The following is a 22824-nucleotide window of genomic DNA, read 5'->3' on the forward strand; positions in this document are numbered from 1 at the left end:
CCCCATTGGCCCATCACTATGATGAGCAGCCTCACAGACCAATAAACATTTGCAAGAGACCAGAAAGGGCAAGCTTTGCTACAATGAGGAGGTGCCAAAGCTTTACCTGTCAGAATGGCCAAGCATTGTGCAAAAAAGAGCAGGATATTAGAGACTGCTGTGGGTATAATCAGGTACCTGAAGAGACTGATTCAATTTCATTCACTTATCTAACAACTTTTATTTGCCTTCCTTGCGATGCAGCACCATTCTGTTCAGCTGCTGAGAGTGAAGGGAACTAAAACTAAAAGAAAGCCGTTTGCTTTACGTTAAATGGAGTTGCCTTTGACTCCTTGCGATTAACCACTTCTTTACTACATAATACCGAGAGCCAGGGGTGGCCTTCCCGAACATGTGATCGGAAACAGTGACTGGCACAGCTCGGTCACTGTTCGGTCTGGCACAGCTCGGTCCCTGTGCTGGAAGAGCCAGTCAGTCAATAGGAAGAATCAATTGTACTAACTAACACCACTTTTTAGACCATGTTTCCTGTTACACCCATATTCAGTATAACATGAAATATGGTCACATCCCCCAGCACCCCCTCCCCAAACTGCCCCCTTACCTAAATTTGAGGTTCTTCTCCGCACCCACTGCTATCTTACTGCTATCTTTTCTTTTTTTTTATTTGCCTCTGCCGTGCATGCAGATCTATGAATGAAGAGACAAAAAGCTCCATTTGCCACTGCGGGACTCATAGTAGTAATAGTAAACGTGTAGCCCATTGATAATTCCTCCTGTTCTGTAACTGAAAATCCGTACCTTGGTACAGACATTCTGCAGACAGATTTGCAAAAGCCAAAGCATTGTACCCACGATCAGTTGCAATGCTTTGCAGGCTCAAATGCAAAAAATTTATAAATGCACATTTTTTCTTTTTTTTAATGTGTGTGCATTTATAATTTTTTGGGGAAAAGCTGGACTATGTCTTCAACGTTATTAAAAAAGCATTGCTTTTCATGTATTGTTTAATAAGCAGATGAAAAGAGGGCAAACTCTCATACTTATGCCAGACATAATATAGTTTTAACCTCAACTTCTGTAAAATACTGATAACTAAAAATAAAACTGTGAGTCTTTGTTTGCAGTTGATACTGGTTTAGTTTCTTAGTATTTAATATGTTGCCATGTTTTTGTCAGTGCAAGGAAGCCAATAAAATAGCTCACATTTGCCTTGAAATGTCAATCAAATTACATTTGTCATTTTTTTTAAAGAAAACCTTTCCTTAGAGAAATAAGAAGGCCGCCATAACTGACGTCTCATTCTGTAAAAGTTAGTTACCTTGCTGTCATGACGATCCTCTTGCTTTACAACTTTGAGTCTCTGACCTATAAGGCATATGAAGACAAGAAGTGCTACCTTTTCTTTGACTTTTTTGATACCTGTTTTGGGTCAGTGACTGAAGGTTTACTTCAAGGGCTCATTCCATGGTTACCTGGTGCCATACATTGTAATGTTGGGACGTATTTTTCCTCTGGGGAGTCACAAGTGGCGCATACAGCTGTCCATAGACATCAATGGCTGTACATGGCTGTAGGTGGGTATACGCTGGTACTTGTGTAAATGCATGCATGTTTAAAGACATACGCCCCTGGATGCAGACAGTTTGTGTCCAAGGGCATATACCTTTACGTATGCGTGTGTTTATGAAAATATAGGTGTATACCCGCTTGCAGCTGCATACAGCCATTGATTTCTATGTATAGCTGAATACAGCATCTGTGGCTTCTGAGCATGGAAATGTGACCAAACTTTACATTGTGAGTCCCAAGGTACCTTTGTACATTAGTCCCAAAGCTCCAGCTCTGGCGGGTTTTCATTGTCATCTGTTTCCGTGTTTGGTAGATTTCACACCGCTTCCTACCCCAGCAACTAAACAGGAAGTGGAACTTCACCTCCACGAGGGTACAAGGAATTCTAATGCTTTTTCACTCTCCTTTTAAGAATGTTTCATTACTGTCCATGCCCCTGCTGGATAATTTGAGCACCCCCTGTTTTAGTGACCATCCAGAGAAGGGAAAAAGTTTTTTTTTACGGAAACAGCAATAATAATCTGGTACTAAGGGGCATAAAGGAGGCACCCAGATGCAGCCCCCCCCCCTTGTGAATGAGTAAGTGGTAGTTGTTACCTTTACACATTCACCAAATAGTTAAAAAAAATATTAAATAAGCACACAACACCATGAAAAAGTCCTTTATTTGAACAAAAAACACAAGGCAATTTTTGACAAGTCCTTTATTAGTTAAAAAACCCCCAAAGAAACAGTGTCCATCGATGTTATCCAAAGGTCAATCATGACATCCAGCTACGTAGATCCTTGACAATCACGATGAACAATGCCTGCTGACTCGCCGAAATAAGAAAAGGCCTGCTGCCTGCCGACCCGTCCTTTGCTGTCGAACTCCCACTGCAAATTGACAGCTCTGAGCCGAATGCAAACAAATGGGTGGAGCAAGGACCGTCATGTCACAGGACTTGCTCCGCCGATTTGTTTATATGCCATTTCAGGACAGAGAGCTGGCATGAAATGATAATGGTCATCTTTTGTCAAAAGTCCCCAGGTAAATGGATGATACCTGAGAGAATGGTCACATTCATTCTCACAAAGCGTGAAAATACAATGATAGATATCTGATGTTATATTTATTTCAAATACACAGACATATATGTGTGTATGTTATTAGTGCCTAGTTAAAGCTACAAGTTACTGGCACTTAAAATTGCTTCCTTTGTGGAAAGGAAGACATACAATAGCACATATATTTGATGTAGCTAGCTACATCCTTCCCCAACATCACAATGGGGCTGTTCCTTTCCAAGCTTTCAAGGAACTAACACACTCCATCAATCAAGGCTGCACCTATTATACTCACAGATGGCCTTATTTGTTAACATGTCTTTAGCTGGAACTAAAGTCTGCAGATACTCACCTCTGCTCCACCGATATGATGTCTATGAGGTCCCTCGCCAGCACCACTATCTTCTTCCCAGCTTCTTCCAGGTGTGGACTTTTAGGCTGTCCTGATTCTGGCAGGGAATTGATGTAACTCCCTTGCATGCATAAAGACCCTTTTACATTGGCATTCCAATTAGGTCTGCCTGTCAGGTTTTCAGGTGGATCTGATGGGAAATCCAATATTAGTCTATGGGCAGCCAGATCTAAGCAGACGTGCATCTGTTTACGTCCGGTTACCCTCGACTCTGGCAAGGTCCAGAAAAACAAACAGATCAGAGATTTCTGTTTCATCAGATCTGATTGTGGCGGATCAGGGGTAATCTGCTGTAAATGCTGTACAGTCCAATTACATCTGATTCCCCATAGACCAACATGGGGTCCAGTAATTTCATTTTTTTCCTCCATGTTGTGATCAAAAACTGGACTGACACAGATGTTGCAATGGTGGCATCTGTTCTGAGCAGTAGGAGATTCGTGCATGGATCCCCTCCTGATTGGACCGTGTGAAAGGGGCCTAGGGAAGACTACTGAGTTTGGTATCAGTCGCCTATGTTTTGCAATTTGTGATTAATGGTGAACAGTGTACTAAGTTTGGTATCAGTCTACTATGTTTGGTGTTGTATGGATAATGGTAAACGGTCTTCTAAGATTGGTATCAGTCAACTATGTTTGGTATTATATGGATAATGATAAACAGTCTAGTAAATTTTGTATCAATCTACTATGTTTTGTATCATATGGATAATGGTAAAAAGTCTCCTGAGTTTGGTATCAGTCTGCTATATTTGGTAACATATGGATAATGGGGTACAGTGTACTAAGTTTGGTTACAGTCTACTATGTGTGTCTCACTAATGTTCAAAACTCACCAGCCTTTTTACATGTAGAACAGACTAATCAGGGACATTCAAAAAAATCTTATCATGATTAGAGGTAGGCCTAGAGTTGGCAATTCCATTCCACTGGGTTACGCAGCGTTAATTAATTGTAAACTCTCAAAATTCTAATTCAGTGGGCTATAATTGTAGTCTTTAAACCTTCCAACTTTCTGAGATCAGACAGAGGGACAACTCTTAGTAAAAATGGTGTAGGCAAAGGACGCACACATTTTCAGCTATGTGCATTACAAAGATTACGTAATTGCCAAACGTGATCGTTTTCAACCCATGAATGCTTTTAATTAAATTTTTCCCACCATACTGATATTTTAAAACAGCAAATGATTTACAGGTTGGATGAAAGGTAAGCATTTTTTATACTAGGGCTCAGAACATAGTTGGGAAGCTTGTGTTGTCCAGAGAGTAATGGTACAAATACACTGAGGAGAATTGATCAAAACTGGAGCAGATAAAATCTGGAGCAGTTGTGCATGGCAACCAGTCAGCTTCGATCTTTAATTTTCATATTCTAATCTTACCTGAACCAACTAAAGAGAGAAGCTGATTGGCTGCCTTGGGCAATTGCTCCAGATTTTGCCTGCTCCAGTTTTGATAAATTACCCACACTGTATATTGGGTGGATAACCCATTCCTTGTGTGATATTGAATATTGTTAATAGTGATTTAAATCCTAAACCTGAGGAAGGGGGTATATTCCCTGAAATGCGTCTGCTAGCAAGGCAGCTTTGTGTGGGGTCTGCCTTTTACCATTCATTCAGTGATTACCATGTGAGTAGTATTTTATGTCAGCTTGTATGTTTATTGATTAATAAACTGTATTACACGAGGACAAGGCGCTGTCTGTTTGTTTGCTCTGCATGTTTAAAAACAATGCCTAAGTGTGTTTGTAATATTACTGTCTGGAAGTTCAGGCCTCGTTGGGTTCGGTCTGGTTAGTTTAAAGTGACACTAAACTTAGGAATCTTAAAAATGCATTGAAGTACCTTAACAATTAACAAAAATGTAGTTTATTTGTGTATCACTCGGCTGTAGATCCTCAAATCATCTCTGAATTCATACTGACACTGTCCTTCCTTCTGGAGGGTGGTTACTTTTGTTCTCCATGGTCCTTTTATGTTGTTTAGTAGCCACTGCTCCAAGCTCACTCCTGTAAAGGAGGACAATCTCACGTTTAGTTTACTAATTTGTATTGATATTGTAGTCCATCATGGGAGTGATGTACAAATAAGCATTTTTTTATCGATAGTTAAGGTACTTGAATGCATTTTAAGGTTTAAAGAAGAACTATGGGGTAAGTGTTTTTCCCCATAGTTCTCCCAAGGGTCACTGAAGGACATAAACTAGCGTCCTCCCGTGACCATCAGCTCAGTATATCACGAGCTACAGCTCGCGGTATACTGAGACCACCGCAGCCAGGACAGATCCCGGCATTACTATCGAGATCCACCCAGCTGCATGACTGACAGCTGGCTCTGCCTATCTTGAGCCAGAGTCAGCTGTACCGGAACCCTCCCCCGTCCGTTCCGCCAGTCAGCGCAGGAGGATCGGAGCGGGGAGGGGGGAAATCCCTGTGGGAGCCGTGAGTGACAGTTACCGCTCTCTGCAGGGAGATGATCGGAAAGTGAGCGAGTCACAGTATGTGTTCGCTCACTTCACGATCTATTGAGCCAACGTGTGACAGTTTCATTATCACGCGTCGGCTCGAACTATGAGGTTGAGTGAAAATCACTCACCTCATAGTTCTCCTTTAATTCCTGAGTTTAATGTCACTTTAACAATGTTGCCTGTACTTCCACCTCCTGGTCTTAACTTCTACCTTGTGGCCTGAACTTTCATATTGTAGCCTGTAAATCTATTGCTGTGGCTGGCAGGGTGACCCCATTCTTACTGGATGTATGATGAAAGAATTAGATGCTACGGGAACCCTGAGTAAGCATCTTTTGCACCAGAGCTCAGAACATAGTTGGGAAGTTTGCGTTGTCCAGAGAGTAATGGCACAAACACACTGAATGGCATAGTTGGATAACTCATCACTTGTGTGATATAGAATAGAATTGTTAAAAATGATTGAAATCCTGAGCCTGCATTGTAGTCGAATGTTTTAAACCTATTGCCTAATTGTTTTGCTAAACCACACTGTTTGACTTCTAAAAATAAACATGGAATTATGAACCTGCTATTACAGGTACAGGCTGTAAATATTACTTGTGCTCATTGAGAAGATGTAGTGTGGTTTCTCATTGCTCCATTACACAGGAGGGAAAGTATGTGAAAAACAGTAAAATATTAATATGGGAGCCAGGAAAGTAAATACCCTTTTTCCCATCACTAGGATATAATGTAATTACAGACTGTTTATTATTGCAAGTTATTAGATGAGAGCATGTATCTGATGCCTACAGATCCATTATCTTACATTTACAAAGAGTTCTTTATTCAAGCAGAATGAAAATGATATTGCGTGTGGTGTGCAGGCTGCCTTTAAAATCCCCAGAATATATATAAGGAAGATTGTTAAAGTAAATGTATTCCCTACAGAGAGAGCTCAGGAAAAAAATATATCTAAAGGCTGTCACCCACGCTAACGAATTAAATGTAAGATTACTGAAGTTAGATTAATAAAACATGATTTCTAATTGGTTTCCGTGGATCAACACACTTGACCCATTATACTGAACCTTATTAGATAAGTCTGACCTCCAAGTTTTCTTTTTTTTATTAGTCAAGAAAATTATTCAGATTTCAGGTTATTTTATGCAAAATTAGTGAAAGGTGATTTCTGAAATCTGATTGCTAAAATCATGTTTACTTTATACATGTTTGTAATAATTATGCCTGAAATATTTATTTATAAGAAAACTAAAATCAAATTTTGTTTTGGCTTTAGTCCTCCTTTGGGTCAAAGCAGTACATTTACGAATGTAATCCTGTGACCCAAACTCATCATATGGCGGGCTACTGCCTGCTATTTACTAACAGCGCAGAGCCATTCTGCAGCTGCTTGCCTTTGGATCAGGAGCGTAACTACAATTCATGGTGCCCCATAGTAAAATTCTGTGAGACCCACCAACGACCATTCTGTGTGAGCCTGGCAGTGATTATGATTGATGGCAAAGAAAGCTAATAGCTGTGAGAGGGGGTCAACAATAGTACAGATCAGGGGGGATTGATGAATGATGGAGGTAATTCAGACAGAAAATGAAGGTGGACGCAAGATAGCTGCTGCAGCTTCAAATATTGTGAAGATGCAAATTTTTTAAACAAAAAGTTAGCTGTGGGTTAACATTAGCAGAAAAGAGCTGCAGTGCAGGGAGTTGACTTTAAATTTCCACAGCAGCTCACCTACATTTTTCAGCATTAACTGATCTTTTTTGAAGTATAACATCTTAGGGTTTTGGTGTAAATTCTAGGCCTTTCCACCAACCCAAAATAAAAAGACAAAAACCACTGCGCTAGGAGAACTAAATGTGAAATTTCGACCAGCCGTAACACTATATGGTTATATTGACCAGTGTTGTGATATGTGGGAGTGTGTTGCGCTAGGTTTCCACCAACCCAGCCAGTGTTGAACAATGGGGGTTAGTGTTAATGGTTGGTGTTCATAATACAAATTTCTAAACTGTGACTTATTTTGCAGAATTACAGACCAAAAAAACAATTGTATCAGTTTTTAGCTGAGGAGACACTCAGGAGACACAGACTGTGCATACAGGGTTAATACCCTGTTTCCCCGAAAATAAGACCTACCCCGAAAATAAGACCTAGTTTGGTGGTAGCATGTGAGGGGGAACTTGCAGGAGAGATGGTATCAGCCTGCAGGGACATACTGTATTAAGGGGATGACAGGGGACTCCCTCCAGACAGCACAGTGACAGGGAGCACTCCAGTACCATACTTCACCAACTGCTGTCCCCCTGAAGGCACTGCTTAATGTACTGGTACTGTACTGTAATGTGTACCAGTAAATGGTACCGTACTTTACCACGCTGTCCACTGTCTGATGTCCCCACTGCTGCACCACTGGTACCACTGTCCCTGGTGGCAAAGGAAGCCGGCGCTGTAGAAAGCAAGGCTGTGGCGGCGGAGGGAGCAGAGTCGCATTAGCTGATATTCCTCTATAGCGCCAGATACTGTGACAGGCGGAGTGATACCAGATAACTTTGGATTGTTGTACATTTTGTTGCACATTAAAAAAAAAAAACATCCCTTGAAAATAAGACCTAGTGTGGTTTTTGGGGGCAAAAAAAATATAAGACAGTGTCTTATTTTCGGGGAAAGACGGTATCAGAGTGCCGGCCACAATGACCAGACGCTCTGAAGGCAATACACAGGGGGGCGCAACCAAAGAATTTTGTTTACGTTAGAAAAAAGGTATATTTACCCGATGCCCCAAGTCGGGTTCTTCCTAGATCGGGCCTTCCAGCTAAAAGTTAATAAACAATTATATTAACCTTACAGTGAGGCTACTACCACATTACAAGAGTTAATAAAAAATGTTCCTGGAGTTCTTTTTTAACTACCCGGACCCCCTCCTTAACATTACATAGGAGAAAACTAAAAGGCAATCCAACAAAACAAGAATACACTTTAAGTTTCCTCAACAATGTCCCAAACTTGTCCCACTCCAACCCCCCCCCCAGCAGCAGCCATGTGGATGTGTTCCAACAAAGAGAGTATGGCATTCTGAAAACGTTAATTTTGCACATTTTGGCCATATTAAATATGCTGGTGATTTTGTTGATATGCTGCACTGAAGATTCTTTCTTTTGGATGCTACTTGAACCAAAAAGTAGAGCAGTTGCAACATACATGCAGTGTCTCTATTTATTTGACATGATCTACACTTGTACTAACAATTTGCCTTTAATTTCCTGTCTCCTTCCCTGTATATTTTCCTTCATATTCCTCTTCTCTGATAGCATTTGCTATCTTCTAGTCAGGTGCAAACATTCAAATAATAATTAAAGGTGTCCCATGCCATATACAGGCACAAGCATGAACATTTCTGTAACATCCTTCAAATGCAAGACATCTATCAAACTATGTGGGATCCCAGTGCTGCAAGATTTCAATTTTAAAAATGAAACTTTAGCCTGAAATCTAAAAACTGTTGTGGCAAAATTAGATATTAGATTGATTTACAGGAAGCTACTTTGTTATTAAAGTGTCTGCAAACTCTAGTATTAAAATTCTCTTATTTGTTCCCTTTTGGCTCATGAAATGTACTATTGAAAGTAATTAGTTATATCTGTTTGATAAGTGCCAAAAAATACTTGTTTATTTTGCCAGAAATCCAGTTTGCTTTTACAGTAAGTTTCTATGCAGTGTTGTCCAAGCAATCTTTTTAGCCCTGCCCAGTTCATCCCTGTCCTGTCCTAGGGCGACAACTCTTCTCCTCCACATATACAGTACTGTCAGTAAGCATTGTCGCTTTAGGACAGGAAGTGTATAACTGGCAGGATTACCAGGTGAAATTAAAGGAAAAAAGCCTGAAAAAAAGGACACAAATGCAGTCACCACATCTAAAGACTGATAAGCTGCAATATACTGAATTTTAGTGTTTACTTGCAATTACATTGGACATTGGTCATTGGATGACAAGAATAAAAATAAGCAGTCATTGTTTGTAGCCCTGAATCTGTGGGTAGTTAATTCTAAGTAAATATAAACTAGGGTTTTTTTCTGATTTACAACAAATAGTTGTGAGATAATTTTATAGTGTATTTTTAGTGCAGCAGACATCCTGTCTCCTAGAACAAGGCTTTGAACAGTTCTAGGTACACGTGTAAACTGTAGTTTTGCACGTAGGTTTTCTACACGTCAGACCTATTACAATAATATTTGGCTTCATTTATTAGAAGCAATTTTTAGGACCAAGGAGCTATAGGGGAAATATATGACTTCATAGAGTATCCCTTGCTCAGTGAACAGTAGTACAGTATATACAACAGGGGTGCCTATTAGGTAGATCGTGATCTACCAGTAGCTCTCAAAGCTGATGCTGGTAGATCACGAAGGGTGTGAATGGCGGCCCCTTTATTCCATTTTAGTATATTTATTTAGCTTTGTACACATGATTACCTATTAGCCTATGAGTCTGCTGAGCCAAGCTCCCTGACACCTTTCTGGTGGATACTGGTGGTTGAAGTGCTATGTATTACATCAAAGAATATTAGTTTACACAGCATGTTGCAAAATACAGCAAGGTGAGCCAGGGGAGAGAGCGGGGAGAGGCAGCCAGGAGAGAGAGGAAAGAAAGCCAGGGGAGAGAGCGGGGAGAGACAGCCAGGAAAAAGAGAGCAAGGAGAGACAGCCAAGAGAGCAAAGGAGACAGCCAGGAGAAAAAACGAGGAAGGACAGCCAGGAGAGAGAGTGAGGAAAGACAGCAGGGAGAGAGAGCAAGGAGAGACAGCCAGGAGAGAGAGCAAGGAGAGACAGCCAGGAGAGAGAGAGCGAGGGAGTTTTTTTTTCCGTTGGTAGAGCTCATGTAGCTCGTCATTTGAAAGTAGATCTTGACACAAAAGTTGTGGGCACCCCTGATATACAATAACAAAGGCAATTATTTATTTGTGCTGTAACTGCATTTAAAGCATAGGGCTCATGCACACAGCCATGAAAAAAAGTTTTTTTCAGTATAATGTTTTATTTTGCAGATCTAAACACAGATGAATTGTTTTCTTTGGGCCAATGAACACAGTACGTACATATTAGTAAACCTGCTCTGGGTCCAGATCCGTAAAATCAGAAATCAAAAAATCTTTGCTGAGATCCTGCGTATAGACCATATTTTACAGTGTACGCTTGTGAACATTTGTGCTAACATTTATATGCATATGGCGCAAATGCACTCTATTGATGACGCCTGCATCCTAGCAACAAAATGCACTTGGAAGCTCAAGCTGCCTACTACCCTTTGTTGCTAGGATGCAAGTGGCTCAAGCCGCCTAGTACCCTTTGTTGCTAGGACACAAATTGCTAGGAAACAAGTGGCTCAAGCCACCTAGAGTCCTTTATTGCTAAGCCTAGTGTATTTTTATGCTAGGATGCAGGTGGCTTGACCTAACCAATTGGGAACCTTTGCGCTATAATTTATATAGAGCACTTTATGTGCAGGATCCTTTGTACTAGTTGCCGTATTTTCTTCTGCCAACAAGATCCTGCATACTATTTGCTGTATTTTCTTCTGCCAACAAGATCCTGACGGTGGCCATATTGGTGGTAGACGCAGGCAGGGAGAGGAGGTGACGTTCACCTGGCAGGATGAGGTATGTTGCCGGGTCCCCTCCTCTCTCCTGACATTGTCGGGCTCTCGGTCTATGACCGAGTGCCCACCTTTTTAGAGGGGGTGACCTCAAAATGACTGTCAGTCATTTTGGTGTCACCCCTCCAATGGTGTCACCCTGGGGCGGGCCGCACCCCCATTGTGCCGCCACTGTTTTTTAATCGATAGATGGTCACTCGCACTCCAACTTGATGCAGAGTCAATCCCTTTATTGACTGGAATAGTGTCACATTTATAGTGTCACATTATTTATTATTGGGTTTGTTTCCGGTCAGGAGTGCGGTGGGATATACCTTGGTTTGCCACTGTCTCTGAGTCACTCCAGTCTTCGTTTACACATGGTTGAGGAATGTCTTTCTGCATCCATGTGACAATAATAAGACACTTACCATGCACACTAGCCCTGCCACACGAGAAGAGAGTCACGTGCTCTTCCATACCCAGAAGTACTGGGTATTTTCTTGGCTACAAGCGGCTGAAAATTTAGAAGGTGGAACCAAGGAAAGGTGTGTCTGTGGTGCTGTGAAGGGGGCATTGATGATAACCTGTTGTTTTGCCTTGCATAAGTTTAAGTGTTGTGGGGGAACAGCCAGGAACTTGACATTTTCACAAAGAGGTCAGCTCCTTTATTTCTCTCTTGACTTATTTACTTAAAATTGTCCAATAGTTGCAAATAATTAATAACGATGTAGCTAATAGGGATAAATGAAATTGAGAGTTCTCATTTCCCCCAAATTTCCAAAAAGATTGTGAGTTTACAGCGTAATCTCACTATTTAACAAAAGTCAATGGATTTAATGGAGAAGGCAAAATGTAGGTAGTTTTTAAGGGTGCAGTGGGCTGTACATCTTTTGTGGAAGCTGATTTTAATTACCGTAGGCTTGTATTTGTGTCATAAACAGCCTGTTATTATTAAACCCATTATTTTACTTTTTTCCACATAAAGAAAGAAAACTGTGAAAAAATTAAAAAAATAAAAATTTAAAGATACAGCACACAAATAACAATCAAATACATGGGATTCAAAACAAAAATACTGTACTAATTGAAACACACTAAACTATATTAGAAGCATCCCCTCCCCCCCAAAAACAAAAAAAAAACATTACACCCTCGTAACAAACCGAATAGAAACAATTTTATAAAGCAAAGTTAATTGAAGCAGATCAATGAGCGAGGCATGCCACATACATGACTGGATATATAGCATTTAGCCATGGCAAGCCTCAAGACTGCTGCAGAAGAATAAACCTTAAACATAAAAATATCCAGCTTAGATGTATGTTTTGTTGGTCCTCTTGACATTTTATGAGAACCAACTGAGGCTGCTTTACTACAAGAGCTGAGGATGTTAACACAATAAATTGTGTTAAGATTCACTTAAATTTTTTATGTGCACATGAAATAAGTAAACAGGAATTTTCACTTTGCACTGGATAATTGAAGTGAATCTTCTCATAATTTACTGTGTGCGCATTCTCAGCTCTTTTAGTAAATTAGCTTCACTGTGTTTCCATTTCCAGATCCCACCCTTATTGCAGTACTCATCCAATTAAATATACTATATTATCCTAATTTTGGAACTGGGCTTGGTTGCAATTCCACCGCAACACCCAGCCCATCAGTTTATGCAAATAACACCTCTGCTGTAATATACATGGAACCCTTTTAAAGCAAAAATTAATTACAAAATAAAAAAGATGTCGAAAGCACTGTTCTGTTGTCATTAAATCATTAAAGTAATTAAATAAATAGCACAGTTGTATTCTTTATTTGTCCTTGCATTTTACATTGTATATATTTAATGCTTATACTATATGATATTAGAAATTTTCAAGCATCATTTGCATACATATTAGTCTAAAGAACTTCCAAACATACAGGAATAAGATGTTCAAGGCCTGATTTAAATACACCCAATGTGGGAATGTGGGACAGTTTTCGGAGGCACAGAGCTGAATGTGAAACTAATCGGTAAAATTACATTCAGTGTAATGTGGGTGTAGAATTGGTGGTCTTTGCTGAATTCTCCTTTTGTTTACACCAGTGGTTATGTCTCTATTCTGTCAACTGGCTCCAGGCTTAGCCATATCCTCAGTAATCCCTAACTAATCAGCAGCAAATGTTTGATAAACCGTCCCTGAGTATAAATGTGTTAGACATGTTTACTAAGGGCTTTGCTACAAAAATACAATTCTGTCTGATGAGTTTATCTTTAGCATAAAGTGCAGGAATGAGCTGTGTTGATCTCAGAGGTGTATTTGATTGCGTTGGTAGACCTAGTTAGACTGAAATATCAGGGTAGGAAGTTTGTTTCTATTATCTTGTAAGGTGTATAATTGCCTCTAGTTTTAGGCAAGTTTTCAGCTTGTTAGTCATGCTTGGCGTATCAACAACAAGCGTCTGGCTAATATAGAAATTCTTGGTTTATACCACAATAAATTAAACAATGTAATTTCTGTTATACATCAACGTGGGTCTTTATAAGCTTTGAATGAACTATGCTTTGTAGTTCTGATGAAATAATGATGTGGTACCCTACTAAATTTCCACTGCCAGTTCCTTCTAATCTCTTGCCCACAATTCCATGCAGAGGAAGGAATGCTCAACATTCAGAGAGGGTGCCATGAAATGATCCGCTTAGCTGTACATACAGCATATACAAAATAATTATACAAGTGTAAGGATGTTATAGCCAACTTTGTATATGGAAATAATTGGCCTGTAGTCGCAGAACTGATGGTATAAGCATTGAAGGATTTACCTCCCTGTCTAATCTGAACCAGTTAAGGTTTTAATGTCATCTTCTATTGTTCAATTAAATGGTTAGATTTCTACAAATGTCTTTCTGAATATTATCTTAAAAACAGAGCTTGGGCAAACCATATCTTTTGTATTTATATTGCATATCTATTAAATGACCAGTGTTCATTGAAGGCTAGATGTCCAGACCAAGTTTGGCAGTTCCATTATGCATCAGTTAGGTTAACAATATATTGATTTGCCTACTTAAATAGTTTTTAAAGGCATATAGGACTTTTATTTGGTGCACTGATTTAATAAATATTTTGGTCTTTTTTTATTAGAAGCTGACAAAAAAAAGACAACAGTTTAAAAATTATGTATTTTACATTTAACAGTCTTCAAATTATTTAAACTTTTTAAAATTAATGTATTATTTATTATTTTATTATTAGGGATTACTTGCACTTTTAACCAGGTTTTGTGTATGGCACAGGCAATATAAGAGCAAATAACTTTGGGGGAAGGAGTTACTTTTTAAACAAATGATTGTCTGAGTTGGGAGTAAAGTCTGAGGTGAGTTCAGGCATGCTGCAACTTCAGGTAGAAAGAGTTACCCTTTTGAATCTAGATTGACCACATAATTAATACTTCATGCAATCCCACAAAAAAAAATACATGAAGTGTTTAAGGTTAAGGATGAGTATATAATTAGCATAAAGTGTTTCAATTCCGAAAGACAGTCCAATCTGTCAAGCAGTTCAGGAAGGTTGAGACCAACCTTTGCATCGCTGTGACAAGTCGGGGGGGAGTCTGGAGAGGTTGATGGGGTGTTGGTGGTGCACACTAATGATGCCCTGGTCGGCATTCTGGTGGCGTACCGCCCAGCAATGGTCTGCATCCCACCCAGCTCACTGACATCGCTGGTTACCAATAGCTTTGTGGGATGTCGGCCAGGGCATCCCACTCAGCTCCTGGCAACCAATGATGTCATCGGTTACCAAGAGCTCTGTGAAATGCCAGCCAGAGAGAGAATCCTAGGTTGCTAAGAGCCGAGAATAGATATGTGTATGGCCCTTACACATCTCCCCGTCCAGCTCTTAGCAACCTGGGATGCTCTGGCCTGGGGCAGCAGGCATAGGCCCAAAGAGTGGCAGCCCACTGACCCTCAGGCTGCCTCATTATAGGGACTGTCTCGGTTGCTACCTGTATTCAGTGGCTTGTAAGCTGTGCTGTTAGCCACGATGAGTTTAAGTATTACATTGTTCTTGTAGTACTCCCCCTGTGCAAGAAAAGGAGATAAAGTGTAAACTGGTTATATTTATCAACTTTAAAGATAAAGATAACACTGGTCAACACACTTTTTCTGGCATAAGGTATTCCAACTGTTTTAAGGTAATTTTGGCGTGCTGAAATCTGGCATCAGTTTTTGTCTATCACATCAGGTTTTTGAGATATCAAATATTGCATTTTCAAGAAAAACAGCAAATTTATGCTCATATACGAATAGCTATACAGGCATACATACAAGAATAAGATAAGATAAGATACTCTTTTTTCATTTTTACAGAGTGTCCTATTGGGATTGAACCATATATATTTCTGTTGTGAAGTAACACACATTTCAAACTCCTTTTACTTCTGTCAATAAAAAGTCTCCATTCACTTGAATCATATGCGGGCAGTCCCATATTGAGAAGAAGCCCTTCAACATCATTACAATAAACAAGTTGACCATCTGAATGGAAGTACTTTCGCAGTGCTGCTTCTCTGTTACGATAAAAGGAGACACTAGTGCCAGGTCTGAGTAGTGCTTTCTCTTGCAGCCTGGAAGCCAACAATTCAGCAGACTGCTTTGGCAAATACAAATCTCTTACAAGATCATTCAATTCAGGCTGACTAAACAGAGAAATTTTATCACAATCTGCATCAGATGGCGTATATTCGATCTGAGCATCATCATCATCATCATCTGTAGAAGCAGGTAAACTGAGGGATTCAACATCAATCTCTGGTAGCTCAGTAAATACAGGCCCAGGTATTTCCTCACAGTGCTCAACTGGTCGTCTGGCAGATGGGATATCTGGGCTTTGTAAGTGTTGTTTGTTTTTCTTATTGAAACCTTTTACATTGACAAGGCAAATCAATTCATCTGAAGTATTTTAATGAACTGCCACTGGTAGGTGTCTTTTCATGACCCCCCCAAACACATTACCAATACTCATACTCACCTTGGTTTGAGAATGTTTATAGATGTGCCGCATTTGTTTTTCATCTGCCAGGGTAAAAACGTTGACGTGTCTTTACACATGCATAATAGCACAATCAATGTAGCCCAGATGTGGTTGGGAAATTCTAAATAAAGTAGTTTATCTTGGATAACCATTAGATACAAACTTCAAAGCGTCTTAGAAAATGTTTCAACACTGCTTCCATTGTAAAAGTTGACAAGCAGAGTCAAAAGTTTTCCTGAAAAAATTAGGTTTTTTTCTGTTGGGAATATAGTTATTTGTATTTGTGATCTAAAGGGGACAGTTTAGTGTGAGAGGTTGAAAGTGTGAACTAGCTTCATGCGTACTATTTTTGTGCCAGACCTAGGAGGTCGCCTTAAAAAACATTGAAGATTTCATATAAATGAGTTTAAGGTTCTAAGCAAAACATTGTGGAGTTTGGATCGTTGATGGAATTCTATTATTCCTGGCATGGGAACAAGCAACAGAAACAACCTTCTAAGCCTTCACAGTAACTTGTATGAGTTTCAGCAATGCTCTTAGCCAGTTGAATAGCTGCTGCATTTGACTTTACAGGAAATCAGTTGCAGCTGATTGGGCAGTGTTTCCACTTGCAGTTTAAACACTGAATATACAAGCAGCTCATTTGCCACCCGTATTTATACAATGTACCATGCGATATATCTAAAGAAGGGACAAATGTTGCTCCTTTTCCTTCTTTTTTCTGTATTCATGCCTTTATTCAGAAGGAAAGTTTCAGTTAAAACCCAAGAACAAAAAATGTATGCAGTGCAGCTTACCAGTCCTCTGATAGCATCTTTTTATTTTCTTTTTCCGGCTTTTTTTTCCTTTACGTTTACCTGTGGGTCCTGCCACTAACACACTTCCTGTCCTAGGTGGATGCTCATATGGAGGAGTATTGTCACCCTAGGGCAGAAAGTGTATTAATACTATAGAACATTTCCTCTTTTCCTCATTTCCATACCATAAAGGGAGATGTTCTGTAATCCACAGAGCTTAAATGTACAGGGTAATAATTAGGGCTGCAACAACTAATCGACATAATCGATTATAATCGATTATTGAAAAAGTTGTCAACTTTTCCAATAATCGATTAATCGGCTTCCGATCAGTTGGCCCTGTTCACGGGTCCACAAACGCTGCGATGATTGAGATAACACTGCAGAGTGCACAGGACACATGACAGCACTGGATATCTGGCAGGACCAACAGGTATTGTTTTCACTTAATAAACATATATAACAAGGCACGTTCAACTGTATGTTTAACAGACCAAAATTATGGAAATAAGAAAAGTTAATTTTAGGGTTTATCAATCTTTTTTGATCTGTCATAATTTTAAAGTGAATTATGAATAAAATGTGGATTTTATTGGGCATTGTATTGGATCATGTATAGAGTGCCTGTAAAGTCCTATGGAAGTCTCTCTCTACATTTTCATATTGATTGCAAATTTAAGGTGTGTTGGTACTCCCAATTAGGGACTAAGGTACCTTCATGTTTTGTCATTAAGTTAGATAGTTCACATACTGTATATGTATTTTAATTATGTTTTTAGATCTGCTATAACCCTATAACTTGCGTTTTTGGAAGTTATCCTGAGTCCATCCGTTTAAAGAGCTAAAATTTGGCATTTTATGTACGTACAATTTGTCCTAATCTCTATCTATCTATCTATCTATCTATCTATCTATCTATCTATCTATCTATCTATCTATCTATCTATCTATCGGCACTGCCTGACCAAAAAAAATCATCACCTGAATTTAGCTAATCAAATAGGTAAGAGCTTTCCATTGGATAACAGGTCTAGTATAAGCAATGTTATGTGCCCAATAAATGAGGTCAGCTCCCTATCCCTGAATGACAAGGTTTTTCCATTAATGGCAGTATTTATCGGGCTCAAATTGTAGAGTGGCCCAGGGAGTATGAGACATCATTTTCACACATGAATTGGCCACCACAGAGTCCAGACCTTAACCCCATTGAGAAACTTTGGGATGTACTGGAGAAGACTTTATGCAATAATCTGATTTTCCCATCATCACTACAAGATCATGGTGAAAAATTAATGCAGCTCTGGACAGAAATAAATGTTGTGACTTTGCATAAACTTTTCGAAATTATGCTGTTGACGAGTGCATGCCGTAATCAAAACTAAAGGCAATTCATATATACTGTATAATATAAACACTATATTATCAAAAGTATTGGGACGCCTGCCTTGAACTTTAATGGCTTCCCAGTCTTAGTCCGTAGGGTTCAATATTGAGTTGGCTCACCCTTTGCTGCTATAACAACTTCAACTCTTATAGGAAGGCTGTCCATAAGGTTTAGGAGTGTGTATATGGGAATGTTTGAACATTCTTCCAGAAGTGCATTTGTGAGGTCAGGTACTGATATTGGACGAGAAGGCCTGGCTTGCAGTCTCCGCTCTAATTCATCCCAAAGGTGTTCTATCATCCCCAAACTGTTCCCACAAAGTTGGGAGCATGAAATTGTCCAAAATGTCTGGGTATGCTGATGCCCTAAGAGTTCCCTTCACTGGAGCTAAGGGGCCAAGCCCAACCCCTGAAAAACAACCCCACACCATAATCCCCCCTCCACCAAACTTTACATTTGGCACAATGCAGTCAGGCAAGTACCGTTCTCCTGGCAACTGCCAAACCCAGACACGTCCTTTGGATTACCAGACAGAGAAGCATGATTCGTCACTCCTGAGCAACAGCAAAAAGTTTCCCAGCACACTCACCAGACACAGCATGCAAAAATATCTGTCTAACCGCTAAGGTTAAAAACAGAGGTTGTTTTGCTCTTTACTCCAGAGAACACGTCTCCACTTCTCTAGAGTCCAGTGGCGGCGTGCTTTACACCACTGCATCCGATGCTTTGCATTGCACTTGGTGATGTAAGGCTTGGGTGCAGCTGCTCGCCCATGAAAACCCATTCCATGAAGCTCTCTATGCACTCTTGCTGTGCAAATCTGAAGGCCACACGAAGTTTGGAGGTCTGTGGCTATTGACTCTGCAAACGGTTGGCCAATTCTGCGCACTGTGCACTTCAGCATGCGCTGACCCCGCTCTGTCATTTTACGTGGCCTACCACTTCGTGGCTGTTGTTCCCCGTTGCTTCCACTTTGTTATAATACCGCTAACAGTTGACAGTGGAATATTTAGTAGCAAGGAAATTTCACGGAACGCCTGAATCCAATGATTTGGAGGGGTGTCCCAATACTTTTGGCATTTGACAATGTAGTGTGTGTGTGTGTATGTGTATATGTATATATATATATATTAGGAACTGTGTGTGATCTAAGTGCTTATTTTTGCTATCAATGACCTTCATTTATATACCACTAACATATACATTCTGAGCACTAATGTAGACAGTGCTTGCTGAATCATCATAAATATGTCAAGTTATTTCCAGTCATGAACACAGTATTATGTTGAAGTGCTAATCCAGTTAAATTGCTTCATCTGTAAAAAAGGGAGCAGGTGAGAAAAGAAGAAATGCGCCATCAGCTATTTTGTGTTGCTTGCTAGAAATCTTGTCTGTTCAAATGATTGTTGGTGCAGTTTTGAATCTGTATCTTCCAAACTCATCTCTATAAAGTGTTTAATTCTATGGCTGAAAACAAACCTCAGTTTGGGCTAAGTAACACTTAAAAGTCAAAGGAATTTGCAAGTTGTAGCAAGATCATTTAAAAGGTGGCGATTACAGTGGATCAGCCTTATATGCTGACACTTTGGTTTTGTATTTTTTTTTTCTCTTCGGCTTGACTTGACATGTCAACAGAAAGATCCAGCGTAATATGCAAAGAGTTACAGAAGCAAATCATATGGATAGAAGTAAACACTGTGGAAAGAAAGTTCCTTCACATGCTGAAAACTGTATTGTCATGACTTGCACAAATTATTATTATTATACAGTATTTATATAGCGCCAACAGTTTGCGCAGCGCTTTACAATATAAGGAAGACATTACAATCACAAAACAAATCAAGACAAGATACTAAGGAGGGCCCTGCCCGTGAGGGCTTACAATATAAAAGTACACAAAGGGGCTGGCTTTATAAATTTGGAACAGAATTGGAGCTTTATCCCTCCAGTTGTCATTAAATAGATGATATGGATCGGTGCACATTGTCCACATTCCGAACCAGAAGAAAGGCTCAAACTTGTTTAGATTCACTAGTATTAGGTGGCATTGTTATTAAAAGGCAAAGGTTAGGGTAAAAACAGGGCCCATGTTTTGCCTCTACAAGGTAAAGATTATTTATATGAGGCATCAATTACCCTTTCCCTCCCTCCCAGACTTCTGCTGAGAAGGTTGTCTTTTATAGTTTGAAGGGTAGCTGCTGATCCCGACTTTTGTTTTGCCGCTTTATGTTCCATGCTGATGTGACTGTTCACATGACATAGGGCTGCAGGGTAAGTCAGAGATAAATGGCTTCCCTTTATATCAGAGAACACACTGTCAGGATGTTTTTGCAGTTCTAGAAAGTGGAAGGCGTGAACCCATTTACAGCACAGAGCATACATAGCACCCACCAGAGCCGTAGTTAGCTCCTTTTGCGTCTGAGGCAAGAACAGAAAATATTGCCCCCCACCCCCTACAGAAGTGTGACGTCACTTGATGCTGCACGCGCACTTTGTCATTTGACGTCATGCACCATGTCGCCATGTTTTTCTAAAGTCCATGGGATGAAACACGTAGGGGAGGAGTTACACGCTGACGCTAGTGTATCAGGTCTGTATGGACTATATACCTGTATAAGTTGGAGTGAACATTTTGTATATATTCATTGTCACAAAGTATATGCACTTAGAAGTTTATAGAAACTATTGGGGATAGCGCAGTGTCTTTTGTTTAATATATTGTGGGAGAAGTTTATAAAGCTTCTCTTTATCTCTGCAGCTGTCAATAGGGTGTTATTGAGGAGTTCGCGGAGAGCACTATAGTGCAGATAATCATTTGTTTTAGTATTTCACAGAGACAGCCCCTTTAACAATGCACTTCTCTTAAGTTGTATCCAAAACCAAAACTTGTTATTTAGGACAATGTGGTGGGGGTAAAAAGCCCTGTCAGGTTTTTTTTGTTGTCGTCTGGGTCCCCAATGGGGCGTCCCGAGGTGTGATGTCACCTGGGTGGCACCCTGCTGGGACGTCATGGCGCATGCGTAATGTCATCATGCACACACATTATGATGTCACACGCGCTTACCTGCTTGCGGCCATCTTGGTGATGGACGCCGGCAAAGAGAGGTGGGGGAAATTCACCCAGCGGGATAAGGTATGCCTCCTCTCTCGTACAACTGTCAGGATCTCGGTCCATGACTTTTCAACAGTGGGTAACTGTGGGCATAGCATTCTGTTTTACGTTTTTCTTCTTTCTTTTTTTTTTCTTCTCTTATCTCTATAGATTGAACTCAATGGAATTGTGCCTTTTTATAACCTGACTAACTATGTAACTTTGCAGAGAGGGTGACACCAAAATGACTGTCAGTCATTTTGGTGTCACCCAGTGCAGGCTGCACCCCCTATTGACGCCACTGAATTTACTCTCTACTGTGAAAGGACTGAAAATTATGGGAAATCCAAAATTTTGATTTGTCATTGAAAAAAGAGTAGAGGAAAAATCTTTCAATGGGGACACCGACAAGGTTTTAACCCTTTCCTACTCTGTCCGAAAGAAAAAGGTTTTGGCTTGAGATACACTTTACTCTCTTTCCACCCATTCAACCTAAAGCCAGACTTTATTCACCTCTATAACAAACAAGCCACGTATTTTATATTGGTCAACCAAAGTTAATTGAAATGTTCTTATCCTGACATTCTGAAGAGAAGACACCCATCTGGAAAATACAAGACTAAATTATTTTGTAAGTATAACCCCATATAGTATCTCTTTTGGTGGATGCTGATGGCCAAAGCAAATTAAGTGAAAGCATAGCGCATTTGCATCCATTTACTTCTAGAACTGCTGTAGGACACCCACTCTATCAACAAATGTCTAATTAATCCACCTGAGCAGAAAAGAAATAGCCATTTGTTTTTCTTCTAAAAAAACCACATTGATTTACATTGCTTAAATCTGAATATGTGGGCATTTTACAAGGGTTTGTAAACCCAATTTTTTAAGTAATCTCTGTGGGCATTATGAGCATAACCTGGTGAGCTTTAGACAATATGGGTGCTGCTTGAACTAAGTTTTCTTTCCATTATGTCATCTGCATCTGTGTTGTTTAGGAAATGCTCCTAAATATACCCCCTTCTTACTATTAACTGACGGAAAAAAAAAGTTAGGGATTGTTTCATTTCTGCACAGGATGCTGTGAACAAAACAACAGCTGGACCATAATCAAGGTTACCCACTCATTTCCCTTATGTTAAAAAAGGAGGTCACCCAACCAGACTTTTTATTTTGTGCCTAAAAGAGGAAGTGTGTGTTTTTTCAAGAGCACTTGGTTGTAACAATGGGAATATCATTGGGGAAAGTTATGTTTGTATCTTTGTAAGAGTACAAAAGTCCTGAGAAGGAAAAAAATATTTTGCAGGTGGTCCGAGGATTGTAATATCTTTCTCTTTCTCTCTCTCCCTCTCTCCCCCCCCTCTCTCTTTCTCCCCCCCCCCTCTCTCTCTCTCTCTC

This window comes from Nanorana parkeri, unplaced genomic scaffold (genome assembly GCF_000935625.1).
Source record: "Nanorana parkeri isolate BGI_ZX_2015 unplaced genomic scaffold, ASM93562v1 scaffold1277, whole genome shotgun sequence".
NCBI classification, from domain to species: Eukaryota; Metazoa; Chordata; class Amphibia; order Anura; family Dicroglossidae; genus Nanorana; species Nanorana parkeri.